General features: G+C 47.5%; 1 protein-coding gene across 6 annotated transcripts in view; it reads right to left on the bottom strand.

The window, feature by feature from the left end:
* ST3GAL3 (ST3 beta-galactoside alpha-2,3-sialyltransferase 3) overlaps nt 1–26,729 on the bottom strand; it is a 494,104-nt gene that overhangs the window by 37,769 nt on the left and 429,606 nt on the right. The window lies entirely within an intron of this gene.

Below are 26,729 nucleotides of genomic sequence, written 5' to 3' on the forward strand. Positions count from 1 at the left end.
CAAGGGCCTGATTCAAGGATCACAACTACAAAGCTGCACGCAGGCTATAGATATGATGTATGCACGCAGGCTATAGATATGATGTATGCATGCAGGCTATAGATATATGATGTATGCACGCAGGCTATGGATATGATGTATGCACGCAGGCTATAGATATAATGTATGCACGCAGGCTATAGATATGATGTATGCACGCAGGCTATAGATATGATGTATGCACGCAGGCTATATATATGATGTATGCACGCAGGCTATAGATATAATGTATGCATGCAGGCTATAGATATGATGTATGCACGCAGGCTATAGATATGATGTATGCACGCAGGCTACAGTGTCACAGTCACATTAACGGACAATTCCTTCATCTTCATTACATTTGGATTATTAGGTGTGTATGATAATCCAATCCAAATATTTATAATAAATGTTTCATCTGATGGATGAAAAAGGAGACACAAGGGCCTGATTCAAGGATCACAACTACAAAGCTGCACGCAGGCTATAGATATGATGTATGCACGCAGGCTATAGATATGATGTATGCATGCAGGCTATAGATATATGATGTATGCACGCAGGCTATGGATATGATGTATGCACGCAGGCTATAGATATAATGTATGCACGCAGGCTATAGATATGATGTATGCACGCAGGCTATAGATATTATGTATGCACGCAGGCTACAGAAATGATGTATGCACGCAGGCTATATATATATATGATGTATGCACGCAGGCTATAGATACAGTATATGATGTATGCACGCAGGCTATAGATATAATGTATGCATGCAGGCTATAGATATGATGTATGCACGCAGGCTATAGATATGATGTATGCACGCAGGCTACAGTGTCACAGTCACATTAACGGACAATTCCTTCATCTTCATTACATTTGGATTATTAGGTGTGTATGATAATCCAATCCAAATATTTATAATAAATGTTTCATCTGATGGATGAAAAAGGAGACACAAGGGCCTGATTCAAGGATCACAACTGCAAAGCTGCACGCAGGCTATAGATATGATGTATGCACACAGGCTATAGATATGATATATGCACGCATGCTATAGATATGATGTATGCATGCAGGCTACAGATATATGATGTATGCACGCAGGCTATAGATATGATGTATGCACGCAAGCTATAGATATATGATGTATGCACGCAGGCTATAGATATGTATGCACGCAGGCTATAGATATTATGTATGCACGCAGGCTATAGATATGATGTATGCACGCAGGCTATAGATATTATGTATGCACGCAGGCTACAGAAATGTATGCACGAAGGCTATATATATATATATATATATATATATGATGTATGCACGCAGGCTATAGAAATAGTATATGATGTATGCACGCAGGCTATAGATATAATGTATGCACGCAGGCTATAGATATAATGTATGCACGCAGGCTATAGATATGATGTATGCATGCAGGCTATAGATATGATGCATGCACGCAGGCTATAGATATGATGTATGCACAGTGTCACAGTCACATTAAAGGACACTTCCTTCATCTTCATTACATTTGGATTATTAGGTGTGTATGATAATCCAATCCAAATATTTATAATAAATGTTTCATCTGATGGATGAAAAAGGAGACACAAGGGCCTGATTCAAGGATTGCAACGGCAAAGCTGCATACAGGCTATAGATATGATGTATGCATGCAGGCTATAGATATGATGTATGCACGCAGGCTATAGATATATGATGTATGCATGCAGGCTATAGATATGATGTATGCACACAGGCTATAGATATAATGTATGCACGCAGGCTATAGATGTAATGTATGCACGCAGGCTATAGATATGATGTATGCACGCAGGCTATAGATATGATGTATGCACGCAGGCAGCTTTGCAATGCGATCCTTGCAATAATGAAAATGCAGCAGCAAGTGTATGACACCCCCTGCTGCATTTGCGATCCCAGCATTGCGACGGAGGTCGCAGTGCTGGGATCACCATCGCAACCATCGGTGGTTGATGGTTGCGATGGCGGACGGCCAGCTGAGTAAGCCTCAGCTTACTCAGGCTGGCCGGCTTGAGAGCCCAGCAGACTGCGTACGTCCACGCAGTCTTTGGGCTGGCCACTCCCGGAAAACGGGGCGGACAAACAGAGGCATTTAAGGGCTAGCATGCATGTTAGCAGGACCCATTTTGCAAACTTGCAGAATTGGTCCTGCGCGTGCGCAAATTCCCGATAATCGTGAATCTGTGTTCACTGCTGAATTAGCCCCAATATCTAATGCCTGGGTGTTGTAAGGTATGTCAACACTTATAATGTCAACATGCCGTCATTCATCATGTAATTAAATGTCGACTAGAATGTCAACATATAGGACCTCATTCAGAGTCTGTCGTTGTGGCCGCTCGGTCGTAAGCAACCGATGTTCGCTAAACTGCGCATGCGTAAAATTCGCAATGCGTGTGCACAAACTAGCTGTTACAATCAGAGATTGCTCTCTCCTTGAACACAGCCAGGTCGTTAATGTGAGTGACAGGATGAGGCGTTTGTGGGTGGTAACAGGGGAAGGTGCTTGTGAACGGGGGAGTGGAGATCCGAACGCAGACGTGCCTGAGTATGCAAATGGCATTTTATGGGCGTGCATAATTAACTAAGTAGTGTCATAGCACACGTGACATGGGCGGTTTTTACACTGACTTGATCGTAGTGCTTAAGAGAGGTTATGGTCAACCTTAAGCTCTACGACCAGCTCCGATGTTTCTCGATGGTCTCGATTAATCCTTATATGCCCGGAGAAGACGTGTATTGTGAACGAGAAGGGGGCGTGTTTTTAGTCTTACGGCCGCATCCTCCCCTCGCTCGTCCAGCTAACGATCCCATCTTAACGACGCAACTTGCGAGCGCTTCATTTGCATATCCTGCCCTTTTTCCCTTACGACCGAGCGGCCGCAACGTCCGACTCTGAATGAGGTCCATAGTCCCTGGTGGCGCAGCGTTGACTTGCCTGCTCCCGATGGCCCCCATAGCCTATCCCTAACTCTTTCCCTAGACTCTAACCTTCCTACTCCTGTAACCTAACCCTAACTTTCTCACTAGAACCTAACCTTAACCCTCCTCTCCGTAGTCTACCACTAACCCTCTCTCTAGAACCTAACACTCCTCACCCCTGAAGCCTAACCCTAACCCTCTCACTAGTGCCTAACCCTAGTCCTCCCATCCCGTAGCCTACCCCTACCCCTCTCACTAGTGCTTAACCCTAACCCTCCCATCCTATAGCCTACCCCTAACCCTCTCACTAGTGCCTAACCCTAGTCCTCCCATCAAGTAGCCTACCCCTAACCCTCACACTAGTGCCTAACCCTCCCATCCTGTAGACTACCCCTAACCCTCTCACTAGTGCCTAACCCTAACCCTCCCATCCTGTAGCCTACCCCTAACCCTCTCACTAGTGCCTAACCCTAACCCTCCCATCCCTTAGCCTACCTCTAACCCTCTCACTAGTGCCTAACCCTAAACTCCCATCCCGTAGCCTACCCCTACCCCTCTCACTAGTGCCTAGCCCTCCCATCCCTTAGCCTACCCCTAACCCTCTCACTAGTGCCTAACCCTAGTCCTCCCATCCCGTAGCCTACCCCTAACCCTCTCACTAGTGCCTAACCCTAGTCCTTCCATCCTGTAGCCTACCCCTAACTCTCTCACTAGTGCCTAACCCTAGCCCTCCCATCCCGTAGCCTACCCCTACCCCCTCACTAGTGCCTAGCCCTCCCATCCCTTAGCCTACCCCTAACCCTCTCACCAGTGCCTTACCCTAGTCCTCCCATCCCGTAGCCTACCCCTACCCCCTCACTAGTGCCTAGCCCTCCCATCCCTTAGCCTACCCCTAACCCTCTCACCAGTGCCTTACCCTAGTCCTCTCATCCCGTAGCCTACCCCTACCCCCTCACTAGTGCCTAGCCCTAGCCCTCCCATCCCTTAGCCTACCCCTAACCCTCTCACCAGTGCCTAGCCCTAGTCCTCCCATCCCTTAGCCTACCCCTAACCCTCACACTAGTGCCTAACCCTAGTCCTCCAATCCCGTAGCCTACCCCTAACCCTCTCACTAGTGCCTAACCCTAGTCCTCCCATCCTGTAGCCTACCCCTAACTCTCTCACTAGTGCCTAACCCTAGCCCTCCCCTCCCGCAGCCTACCTCTAACCCTCTCACTAGTGCCTAACCCTAACCCTCCCATCCTGTAGCCTACCCCTAACCCTCTCACTAGTGCCTAGCCCTAACCTCCCATCCCATAGCCTAACACTAATGTCGGCATTTCACATGTTGATATTTCATGTTGATATTCTGAGAATGTGGATGGTTGGGTACGGGATGCCGGCGCTCGGGAGCCCCGTGGTGAAAATTCTGACTCCAGCATCCCGACTGGAGAATAAAAGAGCGCACTCCCCAGAACTTTTATGGAAAAATCAAGAGAGGGATTTATTCCAATAGTCACATCATATCCACAGGAAAGTACGACGTTTCGGTCTATACAATTCCTTCTTCAGGTGAAAACAGCCAGCCTAATAACTGTGGTTTTTTTTTTTACAAATCAATCTCTCCCTCTCTCTATAGGACACTTGCCAGGGTACCATGGGTTGTGTGCAATGATAAAGTGTGATGACATATAAGCACAATTTACTTTATTTTAATTTCTCAATTTCAAAATTTTGCCCGGGTGCTGTGAAAGAAATGCTAATACACTAGTGTGGCTTCATTTAAGAAAGTTTGGGAACCACTGTTTAATTAACAAATATTTACATTTTATGGAAATTATATTTAATAGACAGATCATAAGAGATGTATAAGGAACAATGTAACAATTTATGTTTTATATTTTTCTCAGGGTGTCTTAAGCCAGTGTGACTATTATACATAATTACTATTATCGTAAATATGACATATTACACTGCGCTATACATTGAGGGGATCATGACACAAACAATACATTCACAGATATGAAACAGAAGGTAAAGACTGTGCTGCCCATTGAGCTTACAATCTAAGAAGTTCTGCACACGTGGCATTGAACAGACTACAAAGAGAAATCAGTCTAAAGGCCCCCATACATGGTGCGATATAGCAGACGATCTGACGGATTGGTACGATATCGCTGCTATATCGTACCATGTATGGGCTTGATATTGGCCAGAGCGCGCTCCCGTGGGCTCGTACATCGCACCTCCAGATCTTACAGCAGGTTCAGTTGATCTGGGGATGCTATGTGCGATCCCATGCAGCGCTATGGGGGGGGGGGGGCATATCGGACGGTCAGCCACACAATCGCACCGTGGGCCTGATTCAGAGCCGGACGCTTTGACAGCGAGCTCGCTCTGAATCAGGGCCGGCCCTCTAGTTTTTTAGAGCGGCCTCCTGGCCGCTAGCATAGCTGTGGGTGACCACCCACAGCTATAGCGAGCAGCCAGGAGGATGGTCGCGATGGTAAGACCATCGCGACCATCGGGCTTGCGACGAGACCCTTATGGTAGGGTCTCGTTGCCGCAAGCCCTAGAGTGCTTTTGGCTCTATCAGAGCCGAAAGCACTCCCACTGACATCACTTGTGCTGTCAGTGGGGCCGGCCCCAGACGGTAGGCGTTCTCATGGGAACGCCTCCGTCTGGCCCGCCACGCCCCGGCCCGCCCACCAAAGGGGGCGTGCTGTCACTCAACATCGACTGGCTGGATTTTATGATGCCTAAAACTGAAGAATAATAATATACAAATCTCACAATAGGTTATATTCCCTGTTCTAGGCAAAGGGCGACATACACCCACAATATAGTAAACCATGCAGAGAAGGGAATTGCATATCAATAACTAATCAGGCAAGTAAGTATCGTCTGAGGATGACCGGAACAGATTAATTAAGCTAAGTGCCAACACTCCGTTACTGTCCTCAGTTACACAGCGGCCTCATACTGTACCGCTACTAATCTGATCCCAGCTACAAACACATCAATCAATAGAGGGAGATTATGAATCACTCGCTGGTAACCTGATCCAGGCAACGCTGATGAAATGAAGGCTCTAGGCCTGCAACTAAATACACTGGAGGTATGCTGCAGAGCAGGGTGGTTTCTGGAAAGGGAAATGCAGGTGACTAACAGGAGAGGTTCATGTTTTTGTTATATGAGCACAAATACAGTTTACGGTTCATGGGGACAAGTTACATTTTGTAGAACATCTTTCTAATATACAACTCTAAAGGTGCATACACAGTAGACGATATGTTGTCCGATTTAAAGGATCGGACCGACATATCAGGCACATCATCTACCTGTACCCGCTATGATGCTGACAATGGGCCTGATTCAGAGCCGCAACCTATTTGCGGTCGTTCGTTCTAAAACAAGGGGTGGCTATTCAAATGAACCGTTCGCTAATTGCGGTCTGTTCACGCCTCTAAGTCTGAATTAGCGAGCAAAACTTGCGGTTGTAATTTTGTAAAATACGCCCCCTGGCCGCTCGCATCCTACGTCATGTCCACTATTTATTAGATTAATCGAGCACATCGAACAGCGTATGAACTGCTCGCTATTCTTGTGGCTGGTTTTTTCAACCGCTATTTTGCGAGCAGTTCGGAGTAAAAAAAAAAACAAGTGACGTGGTCAATGACGCTGCTGTATTAATTATGCACTCCCTTAAAACGCCCGTTTTGACCTTTAAGCACGCCTGCGATCTAATTCCACACCCCCGTTTTCAAGCACCTTCCCCTGTTACCACCCACATACGCCTCCTTCTGTCACTCAAAATAGCAGGCATTCGCTATATAGCGAACAAACGATTTTCGGCCGCACTGACTGGTTCGCGCATGCGTATTAAAATCCGTACGCATGCGCAGATGTGCGAACATCGGTCAGAACGAACGAGCGGCCGCTTACGAGCGGCTCTGAATCAGGCCCTATGTGCGTACTGCGGTACGTCAGCATCATCCTCCATCGAACGACCCTACATGCAGGACCGACGGCGGATGTCGTTAGCGAGGGCCATGTGCCAAATGCAGCATGGCCCCCACATGGGCAAGTGTGTATGTACTTGCTGATGCCGGCACCCCGGCCAGGTCCCGTTGCTGCCGATGTCGGGATGGGTACACATCGTCTAGTTTGTACCCAGCATAAGAGGCCTATTTATCATTAATCGCATTTACAATGCGATTTGAGCGCGATGTTAATGCCCATGATCCCATTACAGAATGCAGTTACATTGTTGGGATGTATTATAGAGCTCCTGCAGGGACAGAGGCTCTGAAAAGCGCCCGTCCCTGTGATGTGCTCCAAGTGCTGCCGATGTTACTGTGCATGCACAGTCTAGCTGGCCGCACTTGCACAGCGCCCATTTGATAAATCCGCAATGTGTAGCCCATGGGCTACCTGCGAGGGCCAATCTCTGGAATGCTTCACATTCAGGAAATTGGTAAATATGGCACCACCGCATCCCCCATCAGTAGTTAGTATTGAGGGCCTGATTCAGAGCCGGACGCTATTTGCGCTCGCTCGTTCAGAAAAAGGGGCCGGATATTTAAATAAAGCGCTCGCTCTTTGCGGTCTGGTGACGCCTCTATGTCTGAACGAGCGAAACGAAACATGCGCTCGCTATTTTTTAAAAAACGCCCCCTGGCCGCTCGCATCCTACATCATCTCCACTATTTATTAGATTAATAGAGTACATCGAAAGGCGTATGAACTGCTCGCAGTGCTTGTCGTACCATTTTCCTACCGCAATCATGCGAGCAGTTCAGGCTGAAAGACAACCAAGTGACGTGGTCGATGACGCTGCTTTGTTAATTATGCACACCCCTAAAACGCCCGTTTTGACCGTTTGGCACGCCTGCGTTCAGATCTCCACTCCCCGTTTTCAAGCACCTTCCCCTGTTACCACCCACAAACGCCTCATTCTGTCACTCAAATTAGCAGGCATTCGCTATTTTGCGAGCACACAATTTCCAACCGCAATGACTGGTTCGCGCATGCGTATTACAACCCATACGTATGCGCAGTTGTGCGAACATCGCTCGGAGCGAACGAGCGGCCGCTTACAAGTGGCTCTGAATCAGGCCCTGAGTACCTAGAAACACCACCCCTGCGCTGATACATCGCCGCGCCATTATTACTTTTTTTTGTGAGACGGAGACCTTTGTCTCCATCTCATCTGGCTGCTGGCTGAGCTCCGCGGGGCACTGCCAGGCTGTATTCAGAGCAGTTACGCTTGTGCGGCAGCTCCTCTTACTAGGAGAAGTCCAAGACCGGGAGAAGCTGCAGCAGCTCGGCCCAGCTCCTCCCAGGAAGCTAACATGGGCCACAGTCACTGACTGCACTCATCTTTGGACAGGTAAGGCGCCTGTCTGAGATGTACGCATGTGTATACAGTGTATATTTCTTGTCTATGCATGGGGTATACATATATATGTGTGTGTGTCTGTATATATATATATTAGAGATGAGCGGTTCGGATTCTGTGGAATCCGAACCGCTCCGAACATTGGGGATCCGAGTCCACCCGAACCCTGTTCGGGTGTTCACCGCCTGACTCGGATCCCCGTTCGGGGCCGAACGGCGGCCGCCTGATGTCGGATTCTCACTAGAGAATCCGACATCAGGTCTCCTCGCGTGTAGGGCAGAGCGCAGTGATAGCGCTCTGCCCTACACAGACACACAGCCGCCAGCGGCAGCTGTGTGTTTGTTACAGCAGCCAATGAGAGTCACACAGACTCTCATTGGCTGCTGCACGGAGGGAGCCGGCTGGAGCTCACACATGAGCTCCGTTTTCCGGCTCCCTCCTCAGCGTGTGACAGAGCGGACGGCGCGGGAGCGGGGAATCAGGTAAGTTTTATTTATTTATTTTTTTACTTGTCAAAGGTCCGGGGGCGCTACTGGGGGGGGTCTGCACTACTGGGGGGGTCTGCTACTGAGGGGGGCTATACTACTGGGGGGGCCATACTACAGAGGGGCCTGCTACTGGGGGGGGCTATACTACTGGGGGGGGTCTGCACTACTGGGGGGGTCTGCTACTGGGGGGGGCAATACTACTGGGGGGGCCATACTACAGAGGGGCCTGCTACTGGGGGGGGGCTATACTACTGGGGGGGGTCTGCTACTGGGGGGGCCATACTACTGGGGGGGATCTGCACTATTGGGGGGCCATACTACAGAGGGGCCTGCTATACTACTGGGGGGGTCTGCACTACTGGGGGGGGTCTGCTACTGGGTGGGGCTATACTACTGGGGGGGCCATACTACAGAGGGGCCTGCTACTGGGGGGGGCTATACTACTGGGGGGGTCTGCTACTGGGGGGGCAATACTACTGGGGGGGCTTACTACTACTGGGGGGGGGCTGCTACTGGGGCAGCCTACTACAGGTGGGGCCATACTACAGGGGGGGCCCATACTACAGGGGGGGCTACTACTGGGGCAGCCTACTACTGGGGGGGCCATACTACTGGGGGGGCATACTACTGGGTGGCATGCTAATGGGGGGCATACTACTGGGGGGCCTGCTAATGGGGGGCATACTACTGGGGGGGGCTGCTAATGGGGGGCATACTACTGGGGGGCATTCTACTGGGGGCACTGCATAGTGGACCCTACTACTAAGGGGACACCACTGCTGGGGGACATTGTGTAAGGGACACCGCTACTGTGGGCATTGTGTAAAAGGGTCACTACTGTGGGCATTGTGTAAAAGGGGCACTACTGTGTGTCGTAACATAAATAAGAGACACTACTTTATGGTGTAATGTGAATCAGGCCCTATGTGCGGTGTAATGCTAATAAGATTGTGCACTGTGACTCCTAGGGCCGTAGCCCACTTTGTAAACAAGTACTGTGACTCTGCTGGCCGTACCCCACTGGGTGGGTGCACTACTTTTCATTTCTGCCACTGCTGTGTGGCAATGTGTCATAGATGTGCTTTATACTGTGGTGTCTGTGTCGTTGTGCCGCTGCTTTGTCGCTTAGTAACCAGTCAGCTCACTGCAACCTTTGGCCAATAATGTTGAAAACAATATTATAAGCTGTGATATGGTCTAAATTGACTGGAAATTAATGTTATTGAGGTTAATAATACTCTAGGAAGAAAAAAAAGACCAATTTATGTGATTTTAGCTTTTTTTTGTCAATTTTTGTAAAAAAATCCAAATCCAAATCCAAATCCAAAGCCAGTCACCGCAGTTTGGCAAATCCAAATCCAAAGCCGGACGACGAATTAGAACCAAATCCAAATCCGGCAAAAATGGTCCGGCGCACATCCCTAATATATATATATATATATATATATATACACATATATATACACATACATACAGGGCCTGATTCAGACTTGGGAATAGAACTGATCATCTTGGTGACACCATGCTGCACTGCAGGTGGGGCAGATTTATAATGTGCAGAGAGATTTAGATTTGGGAGGGAGGTGTCCAAACTGACATCTAAAGTGCAGTGTAATAATAAAGCTGTGCAGTATTTGTGAGCTACATGCAAAAGCAGCCAGTATTTACCCTACATGCAAAAAAAGTATGTATTTACACCCCTTGCATTGCAACATGGTTTGCCCAGGTACACAGGTAAGTGCGATCTCTCTCTATTCCCAACTCTGAATCAGGCCCACAGTACTGTGCAAAGGTTTTAGTCAGGTGAGAAAAAAAAGCTGCAAAGTAAGAATGCTTTCAAAAATAGAAGAGTTAACAGTTTATTTTTATCAATTAATAAAATGCAAAGTGAATGAACAGGAGAGAAATCTAAATCAAATCAATATTTGGTGTGACCGCCCTTTGCCTTCAAAACAGCATCAATGCTGCTCCCTACCTCTGGAACTCTCTCCCTCTCCCTAACAGACTCTTCACCTCTCTACAAATCTTCAAATGGGCTCTCAAGACCCACTACTTCATCAAGGCCTTTCAGCTCTCATCCTAACCCAGCTCATGCTCTTTCCTTCCTATCTTCCCCTTCTGTGTCACGCCTGTCTGTCTGCCCCTCCCCTTCTGTGTCACGCCTGTCTGTCTGCCCCTCCCCTTCTGTGTCATGCCTGTCTGTCTGCCCCTCCCCTTTAGAATGTAAGCTCTCACGAGCAGGGACCTCTTCCCTCATGTGCTTCTCTTTACATTTTCTTCTACTCTCTTCTCCCCATAGGGCACCTAACACATGACTGCCAACTCCCTGCTGCTTATTGTGAGTGTTTTAATCGCTATTGCAGCAATGTATATAAGTCGTGTCCTTGTCCTGCACTGTAATGTACTGTAAGTTACTTGTTTCTTGTTCACCTATTAGTTCTATGTACTATGTAAGGCGCTGCGGAACACTTGTGGCGCCATATAAATAAAGGATAATAATAATAATAATAATAATGCTTCAATTCCCCAAGGTACACTTGCACACAGTTTTTGGAGGTTTTTCCAAACATCTTGGAGAACTAACCACAGATCCCCTCTTTAAAAATCCTGCTGTTGCCCCTGCCCATGGAAACCTATGGGGGATGCGGCTGCCAGCGGGAATGGAGGGATCGCAGCAGGTATCGGAGATATGTGCTGCGATCCCTCTGTCATACATTTGGGGAAACATTACATTTTTGGTTAACCCCCGAAGACTGGTGTTTTCAGGGATTAAGTCGCAAATATACAATGATCAATGGGCAGCTAAAGCTGGGTACACACTGGAGCAACCGGCAGTCCTTCCGCCTTTCCCGATGATTTCCTTTGAGCCCTGAACAAGCGATATTAAGCGTACACACTGTGCAATCTTGCCAGCAACTGAACGATATATCATATTGTTTCTTCCTATACAATTTATCGTTGCACCTGTACACACTAGAACAATTATCCGTAAGATCACTGGCTGGGAGTGGCAAGAGGTGACGTGTTCAGAGGCCAAATCGGAACGACATATCGCAGGCCATCCGGTTGTCTGTACACACTAAGCGATGTGCCCCATATCGCTAGCATTAGCGCTAAATTATGCGATAAGATGTGCAGTACGGACAACCAGCAACCGACCCTAGCGAGCAGCGGGAGCGCGCATTTATGCGTACGCAATGAGCAACGTAGAAGACTTTTTGTTACGAAATGGCAATGCGGCCCGACATCACTCCGGTGTGAATACAGCTTAAAACTAACATTTTCATAGTACTACAATATATGGGGGATACGTACATTCTTATAAAACATCTTTAGCGTGTATGGGGACGTTAGATTTTCATACAATGTGTTTACTATCTGCAGTCATTCAGATATCTGTATCTATTAACACATTGGGTGCTGGAGAATGTCGTCCGTCGGATGTAACTCCTCAGTTATGACACGTTCAGGATGCAAGTTTTATCATTGTTTAACAGTCTGCTTGGTTGAAAATTATATAACTTATTATACCCCTATCATACCGGGCTTTTTGCATGTGAATGTGCATGGACCCAGGTTTTTTGCTATGTGTGAATGCAACCAACCCGGGTCCATGACCCTGCTCTGTACCAGGGTCGTTGGCTGAGACCCCGGGGAAATTCGCGGGTTGAAAAACCTGTGTATTTCCCGGGTGGTCTGTCTGAAAGGGGTATTCTATACACCAATCTCATGGGTGGCATTCATAGGGGCACGGGAGACCCATCTTACAGAGGACATAACATGCAGATTGACTGATGTGCATAAAACGTTACAGACAATAAAAGTTGCCTACATAAAAAAAGCTAATTATTTATGGGCATTCTCAGTAATAATTTGCTTAGTTTACAATAAATAAATGACATAAATCCAGCTCAGCATCAGCCCCTGGATATCTAAGTTGCTGGGAGTCTTTAATGTCTGCAGACTGTGCTCACTGGGAGCGTCATTCCTCTGTGCAGATCATTCCTCTAACTGGAACGGTCTTTCTTTAAATGTTACTTTGATTACTTACAGAGAAACCTTTCCACGTGCCTAATTCTTCCAGCTGTAACAACTGTTTCTGATCTCAGCCTCTTTTCTTTCATTTCCTCCCAGCAGATGTATTCATCAATTAATTTGCAATAGACAAACCTCAGTGTGATTCTGGTCTAGCCCCAGTGGCATTAATTAGCGTTACATATGAGTGACGGCTGCAACACATCCAAGCCGAGGGGCAGTAGGGAGCAGAATACAGGGGCGAGAATACACAGAGTCACAGGCAAAGCATGGACTGCCACATTTCCAAGAATCTGTTCAGAGGGGATGTAGTCAAAACACCGATGGCCGGGATGCTGTCTGTTGAAATCCCGGTGTCGGAATCTGGACCCGGCACTAAACATAGGCGGCTAAATCCCGAAGCAGCCCACACAATGACGCCGGAATCCCAACAGATGGCAGCCCGATCGAAGATAAACAGGGCCCCCTTAGCTGTTAGCTGTGGGGGGCGGGGGAGGGCTAGCATTAGGCACCATGGGGAGGCTAGGGATAGGCTTTGGGGGGGGGGAGGCTACGGTTAGGCACCACTGGGGGGGGGGTGTTAGGGTTACGCACTAAGGGGGGACGGTAGGTTTAGGCATCAAGGAGAGAGAGTTAGAGTTAGGCACCAATGGGGGGGGTAGGCACCACTTAGGGGGTTAGGGTTAGGCATAAGGGGGAGGGTTGGGGTGCAAGAAGGGAGGGTTAGGAAGAGAAGGGGGGAGAGTTAGTATACTTACCCAACCCCTGTTATGATTCCGAGCATCGGGATGCCATTGTCGGTATAACATACCCAACCCGTTACGTGGGGACACGTACACGGACGTGTTACTTATTTACAGAACATTCACAGAGGGACGCAATGCAGATTTTTTTGCAAATGGAAGATTCTTCTTTTACCGCGCATGCATATAAGTCACCCTGCGCAAGTGCCATGAAGGTCCTGCAACGGCGGTCGCACTGAGAGTTTATTCTCAAAGTGATTTACAGGCAGGAACCGTTTGTGGTTGGCGACTCAAACGCAGGCGTTACGGGGGGCGTGTTACAGCTTCCGACTACGATTCTGTTTGTTGTGGTAAAAATGGCGACGGCATATTACTTCCAGCGGCCATTCTGCACAACCATAAGGATACTCAGAAGTTCGATGATCGACCAAAGAATGTCCGATGGTTGCGGCCTAATGCACAAGTAGCTGATCTGAGACGCCGACTGCTGGCGTCTCAGTAAATATCCCGGCGGGTGCTACATATGTATATTTTTGCACATCTGGGATAGCAGCTTCTCTCTGTATCAGGTAAGAGTACACAGGTACAGTAGACTGAGTAGAGTAGACTGGGACACATTACATGGCTAGATTACACAGATATATCACATATTTATAGAACATGGTTAGATTACAGAGACATCACACACATTCATAGAACATAGATTACACGGTGACATATTACATTGTTATAGTACATGGTCAGATTACACAAGGACATGGCTGCATTACACATGGGGCACGTCACATTGTTAGAGAGCAGGGTTACCTTAGATTACACAGAGACAAATCACGTATCTATATAATATGGCCAGATTACAGAGACACACTTTATATTTTCATAAACACAATTAGAGCACGCACAGGAAATTTAAGGGCTAATATGGCAATCTTAGAAAAAAAAAATGTCCCAAATTGAGGCACGCGTGAGCCCAAAATGATCATTTATCCCAATCAATATCATATCAGAAGATCTGGTTGTCCGATTAGTGCAATCAGCCACTGTGTGGTCATCAGGGCAGCGCACTAACTGGGTCCCTGCTCAGGACTACTGTCATGTGTACCTACCTGCCAGAGCCGACCCTAGGCATAGGCAGTATAGGCAAATGCCTAGGGGCATCTCGAAAATCCTAGGGGAAACTGGGCATACTGGGCAGATTTTAGACCGTGGCTGTCCTCCGATGGGATGTACAGGCTTTCCTGCACTGCGGCTCCGTTGCCTGTCATATTATACGCATACTTGCCTGCTCTCCCAGGACTGTCGGCTCCCGGCACCCCGCAAGAGTAGGCAACTCTCCTGCATTGTCCGCCGGCCCCCCACAACTGCACGTGAAAGCGGGTGGTTAGGGATGCGATGACGTGATTCACGCTGAATTGCGTCATCGTAGCCCCGCCCCCTGCTTTGTAATGTGATGCCGGCGTTGGGATTCTGGCCGCCGGGATTCCACGCACCGGCATCCCGTACCCATCCCCTAAATAGTACAAGTGTAAAACACACACAAACACTAACATTCTAAATATTTTTAATTGGTTTAATATGCAAAATAGACAATGACACAGCCTTTTGCATTCACAAAGATTGAGCTTTTGGTTTTATATTTTCCACCAAATGTCTAGAATCCAAAGTGGATGTTTCCATACATTAAACCCGAAGAACAATTTGCAGTGAAGTAAGGGGCCTCCCCATCTGCTTTGGATGACTAAGTACACTCTACTAGAGTTTAGGAATCCTCTGTGTTTACAAGGCAAGCCCACGTGCGCTCTCCCGCCTCCCCCGCTGTTACTTCTGTACTGTAAATACTATAAATCAGATGAAGAGCGAATCTCGGCACTGATATTTTGGGAAAGACCCGAGATTTATTACGGTGACTGCAGCAGCTCTGAATTTCAAATCGCTCCAGGGTTGCACTGCCCTTATCTTATAGTATTGTTACTAAACACGTTTCACTTTCCTTCAGTTCAGTACCAGGTAGTACATAGGGCATACTTGCCGACAATCAGTTCCCTCCTTCCGGGAGGGAGCTGATTGTCAGCTAACAGCGGGGGGCGTGCCCGGCCATGATGTCACTTTTGGGGGCGGAGCCAGGGGTGGAGCTGCATGATCGTGTCATCGTAGCTCCGCACCCTCTTCACAATGCCATTATTTTTGGCATTGTGAAGCAGGGGGCGGGGCCACGATGACGCGTCACCGGCCCCCCCCCGCTGCGGGGGTTTTTACTTTATTCTTGGGGGTGGTCGGGAGGGTTGCCGGCTGCCGGGAGGCTTGCCTACCTTTCCGGGGGGCCGGGAGCGGAACCCGAAAATCAGGAGGCTCCCGGCCAAATCGGGAGGGTAGGCAAGCCTGACATAGGGGTGTGTTGCACAATTACATGTGTGATCGCAGACACTGGCTAGTACACGGTGGTTGCAGATTTTGTGCTTTTTTTTTCCTATAAACAATTTTCTGGAGCATTGCCGGATTTAGGGCCGAATGGGCCTGGGTTTGAAAACGTTCAAGGGTCTCTACTGAGATGGGAAGGAGCTGTGACCAGTGCTGTGTAGGTGTGGCCAGTGCTGTGTGGGTGTAGCCAGTGCTGTGTGGGTGTGGCCAGTGCTGTGTAGGTGTGGCCAGTGCTGTGTGGGTGTGACCAGTGCTGTGTGGGTGTAGCCAGTGCTGTGTGGGTGTGACCAGTGCTGTGTGGGTGTGACCACAGCCCTGTGGGTGTGTACACACCTACATGGTCAGCCCCAATGTCTCCTTAAATGCATACAATTAGAAACATTGCATCATTTTGTGAGAAAACCAGAAATACAATTGAATACGTATGATTTATGTTCATCTTTGTAGGCAGCCCGTCACCATCATGCTACCATGTTGACGTGCCTATTTTTATGTGGAGGCCTGGGGCTGTAGCCTCACCTGCCCCATTGGTAATCTGGCCCTTTTCTGGGGAAACCACAGTATACTGTATAGTGTAAAATAACCACAGGATGCCTCTTTATTCCTATTTAACTGCTGTCCATTTTTTTTGTAGTAACAAGACATCCAAATACGATGTGTTACAACTGTTTAGCAACTTCTACAACAATAGTCCTAGATATGATCTGACACATGGCTGCCTTCCAATCTGGCAGCTCCCGCTTTCATGTTGGCTTGCAAAGAATGAATGCTTGGATCCATCAACCCTCCTTTGCACGCACAGTGGCACAAAGTCAACCAAGCCATGGCATTGTTCGCCCCTGCGCCTCCTCATGCAGAGTGGGTCTGCTCAGCGGCGGAGCGGACAGCACGAGCCGTCAGAAAAATGTAACGCTCATTATATTCATCCCCTCGCTGGGAAGGGCCAACAAGCATTAATTGTTCCTAGTTTTATGTGAGACATTTAGGAGATGTGACGGCAGAAATGAATGGGGCAGTGAGAGAGACATTGTGGATGGGGATTATCAATGCTACATCTATGCCGTGGCTATGCAGGAAATCCGTCCGCTGTAATTACATGACATACAGTAACAGCAGCACAATGTCAATGCACAGAGCAGAGGAACGCTCGACAATAGCTGCTGTCTCCCTTGTGTTCCGCCTGGTGTAATGTGTTTTTCATCGTTCTGAAAATGTTGGATTTCATTTTTCTAGTATTCCAGCTATTTGCCTTGCAGCAGGGGAGAACAGGCGCCGCACACCTGCCTTCCACACAATTACAGCCACTGACTGTTACATACCACAATCCAGGGGAAGTCAGGATTCCAGACCTCCAGTTTGGCCGCCAGTTCACTGTGAGGAAAGAAAACATCTCCCTATAAATACTGATTATCTGCCACATGTACACACTGAGACGGAGCCATACAGATGGTGAGAGCGAGCCGCCTGGCGTGCTGCGTCAGCTCAGGCTCCAATCCATACTTGTCTCCTGTTCCCGGAATGTCAGGGAGACTCACACAGGGAGTTCTCCCAGAAGAGCAGGCCAAATCCCGCATTGTGGTACATCACGCTATCCTGGCCCACCCCCGGCCCCCCAAATTGGTGCACTCCGCAGCAGGGTGCGTGGGTATGATGATGCAAACTGCGCTATTAACCTGCCCTTGACATCCCATATAGGTCAAATATGCCAGCAAGGATGCTGCAATCTTACATACACAATATAATGGTTAAGTAGGGTCACTATGATGCCATACATAGGAGGTAACTTATTGGGGGTACTCATGTTATTAGTTACCCCTACCCCCATCTTTTATGACAGCAGCCAGCTGAATTATTCAGTTCCTTTAAACCAGGAGTGGGCAATAAGCGTCCCCTCCAGCTCTTGTTGAACTACACATCCCGGCAAGGGATCTAACACAGGTGTCAAAATATCGACGCCTATGTTAATCCCGACGCCGGAACTCCGACTGGACACGGGACCGATAGTCCAAAGCCGGGGTAAGTATCTACGTAGCCAGGGATGGGGGGGTTAGGTTTAGGGATCCCCTGGGGGGACTTAGGGTTAGGCACCCCCCCCACTCCCCTTACCGGGGAGGGTTAGGCTAGGGGAAGGGGGGGTTAGGTTTAGGCACTAACGGGGAGAGGTTAGGGTTAGCCACTAAGGGTGAAGGTTAGGGATAGCATCCCCTAAAGGTGGGTTAGGGGGGGTGGAGGGTTAGTAATAGTAAACTTACCTCTGCTGCCGGGATCTCCTTCATCGGGCTGCCGGTGTCAAACATACTGATTCCATTTAAATGTTTTCCGAGCTTCTGCATAAAGGTAATAATGACCTGGATATTAATTATAGGTGAAGGTGCTCCTAAGAGTAAAAGTCAATGATTCAATCTGCCTTTTTGTTTGAATTATTTAGTTTCTTGTCAACCTCTATATGCAATAAAGGAAGATACCCTTGTTACACTGTTGCACTGAGGGCCTGATTCAGACCCGCTTGCAAGCGCTATGCGCTCGCGAGCGGGTCGATGTTAGGCCACTGCGCACGCCGGAGCCGGCTCCGACGTGCGCATGCGCGAGACCCGGCTAGCGACAGGCGCTCCGTCGCTCCGCGTCTCGCACCAAAAGGGGGCGGCTGACGATTTTGATCAACAGCTCGCACCGTTTTGGAGGCGTGGCGTGGGGGTGGCTTCACAAATGGAGGCGTTCCCATGTGAACACCTGCCGTTTATGGGCGGCCCCACTGACATCACCAGTGATATCAGCGAGAGAGCTTCCGGCTCTATTAGAGCCAGAAGCTCTCTGGGGCTTGCGGCCACGAAACCCTACCACAAGGGTCTCGTCGCAAGCCCGATGGTCGCGATGGTCTTGACCATCGCGACCATCATTCTGGCCGCTCGCAATAGCTGTGGGTGGTCACCCTCAGCAATGCGAGTGGCCAGGAGGCCGCTCCAAAAAAAAACCGCCCTGATTCAGAGCGTCCGGCTCTGAATCAGGGCCTGAGTGTGGAAAGCTCTTTGTATTGTATATTTGTAATGTAATAGGCGAAAAGGCGGATAAAAGTGCAGAATTGGGGTTTTAGGGTGCAACATTGCAGGAACCCCCGTGCAGCCTTCAGACAGTCCCCCAAAGGTAGACTGCGTCAAATAAAGCAAAAAAAAACTAGCGGAATAGACTCCAAGGGGGTCCCCAATTATGCCCCTGGTGGTTTTTTCATTGCAGGTGGTTGCGGCAGGTGGATTTTTCACGATTTTTTCAACTTAACTTTAGCAACTTTAACATATGCTGACCCCCATTTTCAAGTACCCCAAATTTGCTGGGATAAGTTATTTTCTGCAAAAAACCCTCCAGAATACAATTCTTCACCACTTATACAAAATCGCTATTTAGCAGCAATTGAGCCCGTTTAAAACACCAAATACCTTCAGCAAGCCAAATCGGGGGTAACCATAGGGAACCCCCATGTCAGAGCATCTTTTGGGGGGTGTCAGGCTGATTTCCCCAAATCTGACATGACTTTCCGCCTGTTTAAAATTCGCCGGGTCCCGTTTTCGCCCACTTTGAAATTGAATACGGGGATACGCGGGCACGCGCACGATACTTTTCCACCTGCAAAACAGGCGAAGTAGGCGAGAAGTCCGGGAGGCGGAAAAGTATCGCGGGTCCGCTCAAACTAAATACGGCTCATGGTCGTTTATAAATCCATTTCCCAAATGCTGTTATCTGTGTAACTATTGTTATTTACAGTCTACTGTGTTACTTATACAGTTGTATTAAACTAAATAAAGCCCATACAACCCCTATACCATAGGTCAGTGTTTCCGCAAGACACACTAACAGGCCAGGCTTTCAGGCTAGCCATACTTGAGCACAGATAACTTAATACCTCAGTTGTTCTGATGTAAGCATCTGTGGTCAAGCAGATCCTTAGAACCTGGACTGTTAGTCTGCCTTGAGGACTGAGGTTGAGAAACACACTATGATATAGGTATTATTCATACCTCTCAGGCACAAACTTCCCATTCATGGATATCTGAGACGTTGGATTGTTGGAGCCTTTGGAAGACCCAATAATAATGCAACGTTGAGCGAGCCCCAGCTTATGCAGGCTGGCCGCCTTACGAGACCAGGAAGTCTGCACAGACCCTGGCCCCATCCCTCTGGGAAAAGCGGGGACGGCACGCCCCCTTCTCCAGGAACGCAGGCTGCCACCGCCCCGCAAACGCCTCTGCCTACCAGTCAGGGCCCCGCACATGCACAGATTTGCGATAATCGGAAATCTACATGAATAGAATATTCCAATCTCCGTCCTCTGCTGAACCAGGCCCTAAAAACAAATAGGTCTCTGTAATCTTATGTTAGTGAACTGTTCAGATAAAGCTATTACAGTTCTGGAACAAAATCCTATGGACAGATGAGACAAAGATCAACTTGTACCAGAGTGATGGGAAGAGAAGAGTATGGAGAAGGAAAGGAACTGTTCATGGTCCAAAACATACCACCTCATCAGTGAAGCATGGTGGTAGTAGTGTCATGGCGTGGGCATGTATGGCTGCCAATGGAACTGGTTCCCTTGTATTTATTGATGATGTGACTGCTGACAAAAGCAGCAGAATGAATTCTGAAGTGTTTCGGGCAATATTATATGCTCATATTCAGTCAAATGCTTCAGAACTCATTGGACGGCGCTTCACAGTGCAGATGGACAATGATCCGAAGCATACTGCAAAAGCAACCAAAGAGCTTTTTAAGGCTAAAAAGTGGAATGTTATGCAATGGCCAAGTCAATCCCCTGATCTGAATCCGATTGAGCATGCATTTCACTTGATGAAGACAAAACTGAAGGGAAAATGCCCCAACTGAAGACATTTGCAGTAGAGGCCTGGCAGAGCATCACCAGGGATGAAACCCAGCGTCTGGTGATGTCTATGCGTTCCAGACTTCAGGCTGTAATTGCCTGCAAAGGATTTGCAACAAAGTATTAAAAAGTGAAAGTTAGATTTAGGATTGTTTAGTTTGTCCCATTATTTTTGGCCCCTTAAAAAGTGGGAGGCACATATAGAAACCGTTGTAATTCCTACACCGTTCACCTGATTTGGATGTAATTACCCTCAAATTAAATCTGAAAGTCTGCAGTTAAAGCACATCTTGTTTGTTTCATTTCAAAGCCATTGTGGTGGTGAATAGAGGCCAAAATATGAAAATTCTGTCAATGTCCCAATATTTATGGACCTGACTGTAAATTGTCATGTATGTTATTGAAACCTCTGAGTGCCTCACATACACTACTTTTTAGCTATAGTGTCTCCACACTGACACGCTAGTGCTGGCAACAGGGGGGGGGGGGGGGTGGAGAGAGATAGAGAGAACATGCAAATACATATTACATACAGAAGGTCACAAATATATTTAGAATAGGTCTACACTTGTACATTAATGACAGGATGTGTATATGTAGATACATTTATACAGATATCCCTTCAATGGGATTACTGAACAATGTATGCTGTGCTTAGGGGAAAAAACTTCCCCCACGATCATATATTTATTCTATAATGTCTTCCATCCTCATGAACTCCTTGAACTTTTACGTATCTGTGTGTGGATCTGCTCACTAGCTCTAGATTACATGTATCTGAACATGTGGTTCGTCTTTTAACAGACTGACAGAGACATACTGACTTCACCTCCAGAGATAGATTGAACTGAGCTGGGTCAGCTCCAAAGAGATAACCCAGCTGAACCTCATCAAGAGGCCAAGAGCCAGGATCAGACCTGGAATACAGCTGGAACTACACAAGCCACATGCAGACATATCTGTATTTCATACCCCAGAAAATCATACACCTTTCCCTTAATAAACCATTACATGGAACATCTGCACCTGTGAGATAAATATCCCGCCAGTAGAACATTGCAGACGATGACCCAGAATCCATTGATGACAACAATCTAGAAGTGTTTAATACATTCCTAATGGGATGTTACTGGAGCTACAGGTCACAACACAGTTATAAAACCCAATATCCCTAGTACAAAGCAGCCTTCGGGCTTAATCAAACATGACGATGTCACAGCAAACAGCTTTTCTTCTGTGCAGACTCCTACAGTGAGTACACCTAAGTATCGCCTCATCACTGGTTATATCCATGCAGGAGCGTAATATAGAAACGTAATATAAACACAGCAGCACAAACAGTAAGCACCATGGCCCTCATTCAGAGGCGCTCGCACTGAATGTGGGTGGTCGCTTGTCTTTTGAAGTGCGGCCTCCTGGTCGCTAGCTAAGCTCAGGGCCGGATTAACAATGGGGCGGGTGGAGCTTCAGCTCCAGGCCCACCAGCAAAATAGGCCCATAGCAGCATCTTCTGTAGACAGGAAAGAAATTGTATTGCTACAGCCTGCGGCCGCCTGGGTCCCGCACACATGAAATCCCGGCGGGCCGCTGATACCCTCCTCCCCGAGTATAAACCCTAAGTATAGCGTCGCAGTGGAAGGCTTCACTATTAGCCCTCCCTGCGCTATAATGTCTCGGCCTCTCGGGGTCTCCTCCGCGCCGTGTGATGTTGCTGCGCATGACGTCACTTATGTGCTGCCCCTACCAAAAGTGGCCAAGCTCAACCTCAGGTCCTTGAAGGCGGCCTGGCCGGGTGACCGCTGATCCTGTCCTGACACCGAGGTGTCAGTCGTTCTGTGTAGGCTGCTGATCAGGGTATCCTGCTGGCTGCTGCTGATGATGAACAGTGATTAAGGTGTCCCTCCCTTCAACCGAGCCTCAGACAGTGCCTCCGTAAAAAGGTATGCAGGAGCTGACAAAATATTTTAATAATGCTATTGTTTGAACCAGTATCATATATTTGTTGGCCCTGTGTGTGTGTATATATATATGTATATATATATATATATATATATATATACACACTGTGTGTGTATGTATATATATATATGTGTGTGTGTGTATATATATATATATACTGTGTGTAGGTGTGTATGTATGTGTATATATATATATATATATACACACACACTGTAGGTATGTGTATATATAATGTATGTATGTGTATATACTGTGTGTGTGTATATATATATATATAATAGTGTGTGTGTGTGTGTGTGTGTGTGTGTGTGTGTGTATGTATATATATATAATAGTGTGTGTGTGTGTATATATATATATATATAATAGTGTGTGTGTGTGTGTGTGTATGTATGCATATATATATATGTGTATATGTACATATATATATTATATACCAGCCAGAAACGGACACATAGTGATGGCGCCATCCTGCGGCGTTTGTTTCTGGCCAGTACGGTGTCTGAGCACATGGGTGAAGATTATTTAAGGTGAGTGTGTTTTCTGTACTGTTGTCCTGATGCAGAGTTGTCGCTATGCCGATATTTATGCAATTGAGCGAATATTGTATATTTGCACGTGTCTAAGGGCTGTATTTTTATTAACATTATTTTTACTAAAATAAAGTGAAAACGGGTGTTTTCACACCCTTTACACATTATTTTATTTTCACCTAAATTTGCGAAAGTGCAATTGGAGTAGAATTTGTAAAATTCTACTCCAAGCTCTAATTATCCCATATTTTTAGTAAGCAGATTGCATTTCCCATAATTGTAATGGGAAATGCGATCTGCCTGAGATTTACTAAAAATAAATTTAGAAAAAATAGCCTGTGATAATAACGCCACCTAGAGGTGGCGTTATCCAGGGTTACACCCGCTTACCGTCTCCTGTTCTGCTCTAACCGGCAGAGCAGAGCCTCGGAGCCAGCCCCAGTGATCAGCTTTGTGGTCTAAACAGACCACAAGCTGATTATTGCTACAAAAAAAAAAACTTACAGTACCCGAGTCCAGGACCAGTGATCGGGGCTCCGGTGATATCCTCTGTGGCTCCGGTCAGCTGGTCTCCCCTCCTGCACTGTGAGCCGATCAGTTGCTAAAACAGCTGGGGTAGCTGTGTCCGGTTGGCACATGCGCACCACCTTTCCACTGTATTTTTTACGAAAAATATAGTGATAAGGCCGCGGAGGGGATTCGCAGGGACAGAGCTTTATCGCAAGCTCTGTCCCTGCAAGTGATTTTTAATAAATCCCTGTGGTATTTCCTGAATTCACATTGCGAATTCAGTTGGAAATTTCACACTACAATCTGCATATGCAGGCTCAGATAGGTTCGAATTTGTACGCTGAGTTCGGATTTTTCCCTTCAAAAATCGTGTCTCGGAAAGAGGCAAAACGTCATCTTTCATGGACAAAGATCATCATTCCTGGACAAAAGACCATGGAAGATGATGGCTGTCCATGAAAGATGACGTGTTGCCTCTTTCTGAGACCCGATTTTTGGAGGGAAAAATCCGAACTCGGCGTGCAGATTCGAAATTATCCGAGCCTGAACATCCCTAATTTTAATGCGGAATGTAGTAAATAGGACCCTAAGTCTCACAGTACATGTGTAAAAGTACATTACTGTAGTCGCTCACAGCAACTTTTTACCCGCAATGTAATTTACAGGCAAGGACTGTTTGGGGTAAGTAACGGGGAGTGACAGCAAAAACGCAGGCGTGTCGCAGCAGTTTTTGGGAAGGGTCGCCGCCTGTGACTGTGATCCCATTCGCAGTAACAATGGCATCTCAGTTCAAGAGGCTATTCTGCGCAGGCATAAGGTTACTTGAAAGCTGCTAATGGTAATATCTATGGACGCAGACGCTTGGATCTGCAAATCTGCAGGTGGGCGTTTCAACACGTATCAAGACAGCTGCGGCATTAGCCTATATTCACAGGTCCTCTGCGTACACATTTGCAAGAGCGATGGCGTACAACTGAATCAGGCCCTGTATCCTTGAGGAAAGAACTAACATGTACTGAAGTGATGGAGTAATCCTGTTGCCTGTTGTGAGATTTGTTATCCTTATCTATGATAAGATTGGCTTTGCTGCCACATACACTATGCTTATATAGTCCATAATTTCTATACTGGACACTACAGGCTACTTTTGGAAAGTTGACCTGGGTCTCTGTCGACTAGTGCGCTGTGACAGTTGTACTTTGTTTTAACACTGTAATTGCTGGCTGCCATGCCATGTTGGTGTTGTGTGGCATTAACATGCTCCTTTCTGCACTTACAGGTATGTTACTGGCCGCTGTGCCCAGTCAATGAACATATGGTATGCTGCATTGACATGTGCTGCACTGGCCGCCACGCCGAGCCACTTGATCTGCTGTATTTACAGATTAATTATTGGCCTCCACGTTGGGTACTTTGATGCTGCCTTTCTTTATAGAAACAAAGGCTGTTTGGCCCTGATATTAGTGAAGAATTACATTAACCTTTGGTTTGCCAGTTACTAAACCGAACACTGATTATCTTGTTTACAGTATCTCTAACTTACAGTTTACTCATAATGTAATCAATGATCATTCTAAACAGTTACATCATGTCAATATAAGATGCCAACCTACACGCTGTGATTTGCAGTGCTCTCTGGTGGTGTCTGGTGTTTCCATGAATGTTTATTATATTGGGGTGCTCGTCATGGTTACTATGATGGTTTATTGCCCACAATGTTGACTACGAGCATCCAATGGGGGCACATCACATCCACTTGTACTCAGGAGGTGATGCTCTTTACTTAATCAATTTGCTTTCGGCCGACCTCACCCCCACCATGCTGGTCAAACTCACTGTGGCAGCACACAATAGGCCCTTCATAAATTTCAGCTCCAGGCCCATGTAGTCCTTAATCTGGCACTGGCTAAGCTGTGGGTTACCACCCACAGCTTTAGCGACCGACCAGGTTGCATCGGGGCTTGCGACGAGACCCTTGAGGTTGGGTCTCGGCAACCGCAAGCCCCAGGGAGCTTCCTGCTCTGATTGACCAGGGAGCTCCCCACTGACATCACTGCTGATCTCAGTGCGGCCGCCCACAAAACGGCAGGCGTTCCTTAAAGAACACCTCTGTTTGTGAAACCACCCCCCCTCCCCGCCTGCTAAATGGGGCGAGCTGTCGATCAACATCGACAGCCCCCCCGTTGGTAGCGAGCCCCGGAGCGAGAGAATTTCTCTCTTGCTCTGGGGCTTGCGCACGCGCAGTGAGGCCGCTATGCATGCGCAGGGCCTAAACATCGACCCCCTTGCGAGCGGGTCTGAATGAGGTCCTATGACCCATGTATAGATAGAAAGTCCCAGCTCTCTCCTTCATAGATCAGTTGTAATGACAACAACTATTAGGGCCTCACCACCTAATATTTCACTGTCTGCACACAAGGACTGGCCACCAGCAGCACTGGGATTGTGTGGAGCGTTCTGCCTGAATGCACTGCAGGAAAACAAATGCCGCTCACCCAGGGTGACCCCAGGAAAGAGGAGCAATGTCACAGAGATCAGCAGATCAGGTAGCACAGGACAGGAGAAGGGGAAGCTTGTAGTTGGTTTAACCTGCAGATGAGTTCGTTCTGCAGACGGAAAATGTGCTAAATCATTCATGCTACAACCCAACCAAGTGGTGAAGGAACATCTGGATCATGCAGAAGTTATAGGACTCCCGATGTCACTTTTCCTCTGGATAAATAAACCTGACATTCTGAGAGGACAGGAAAGTCCACAGGAAGGAAAAGTGTCTTTATAGAAGAATATCTGCAATATCTA

This window comes from Taudactylus pleione, unplaced genomic scaffold (genome assembly GCF_031769625.1).
Source record: "Taudactylus pleione unplaced genomic scaffold, aTauple2 ptg000662l, whole genome shotgun sequence".
NCBI classification, from domain to species: Eukaryota; Metazoa; Chordata; class Amphibia; order Anura; family Myobatrachidae; genus Taudactylus; species Taudactylus pleione.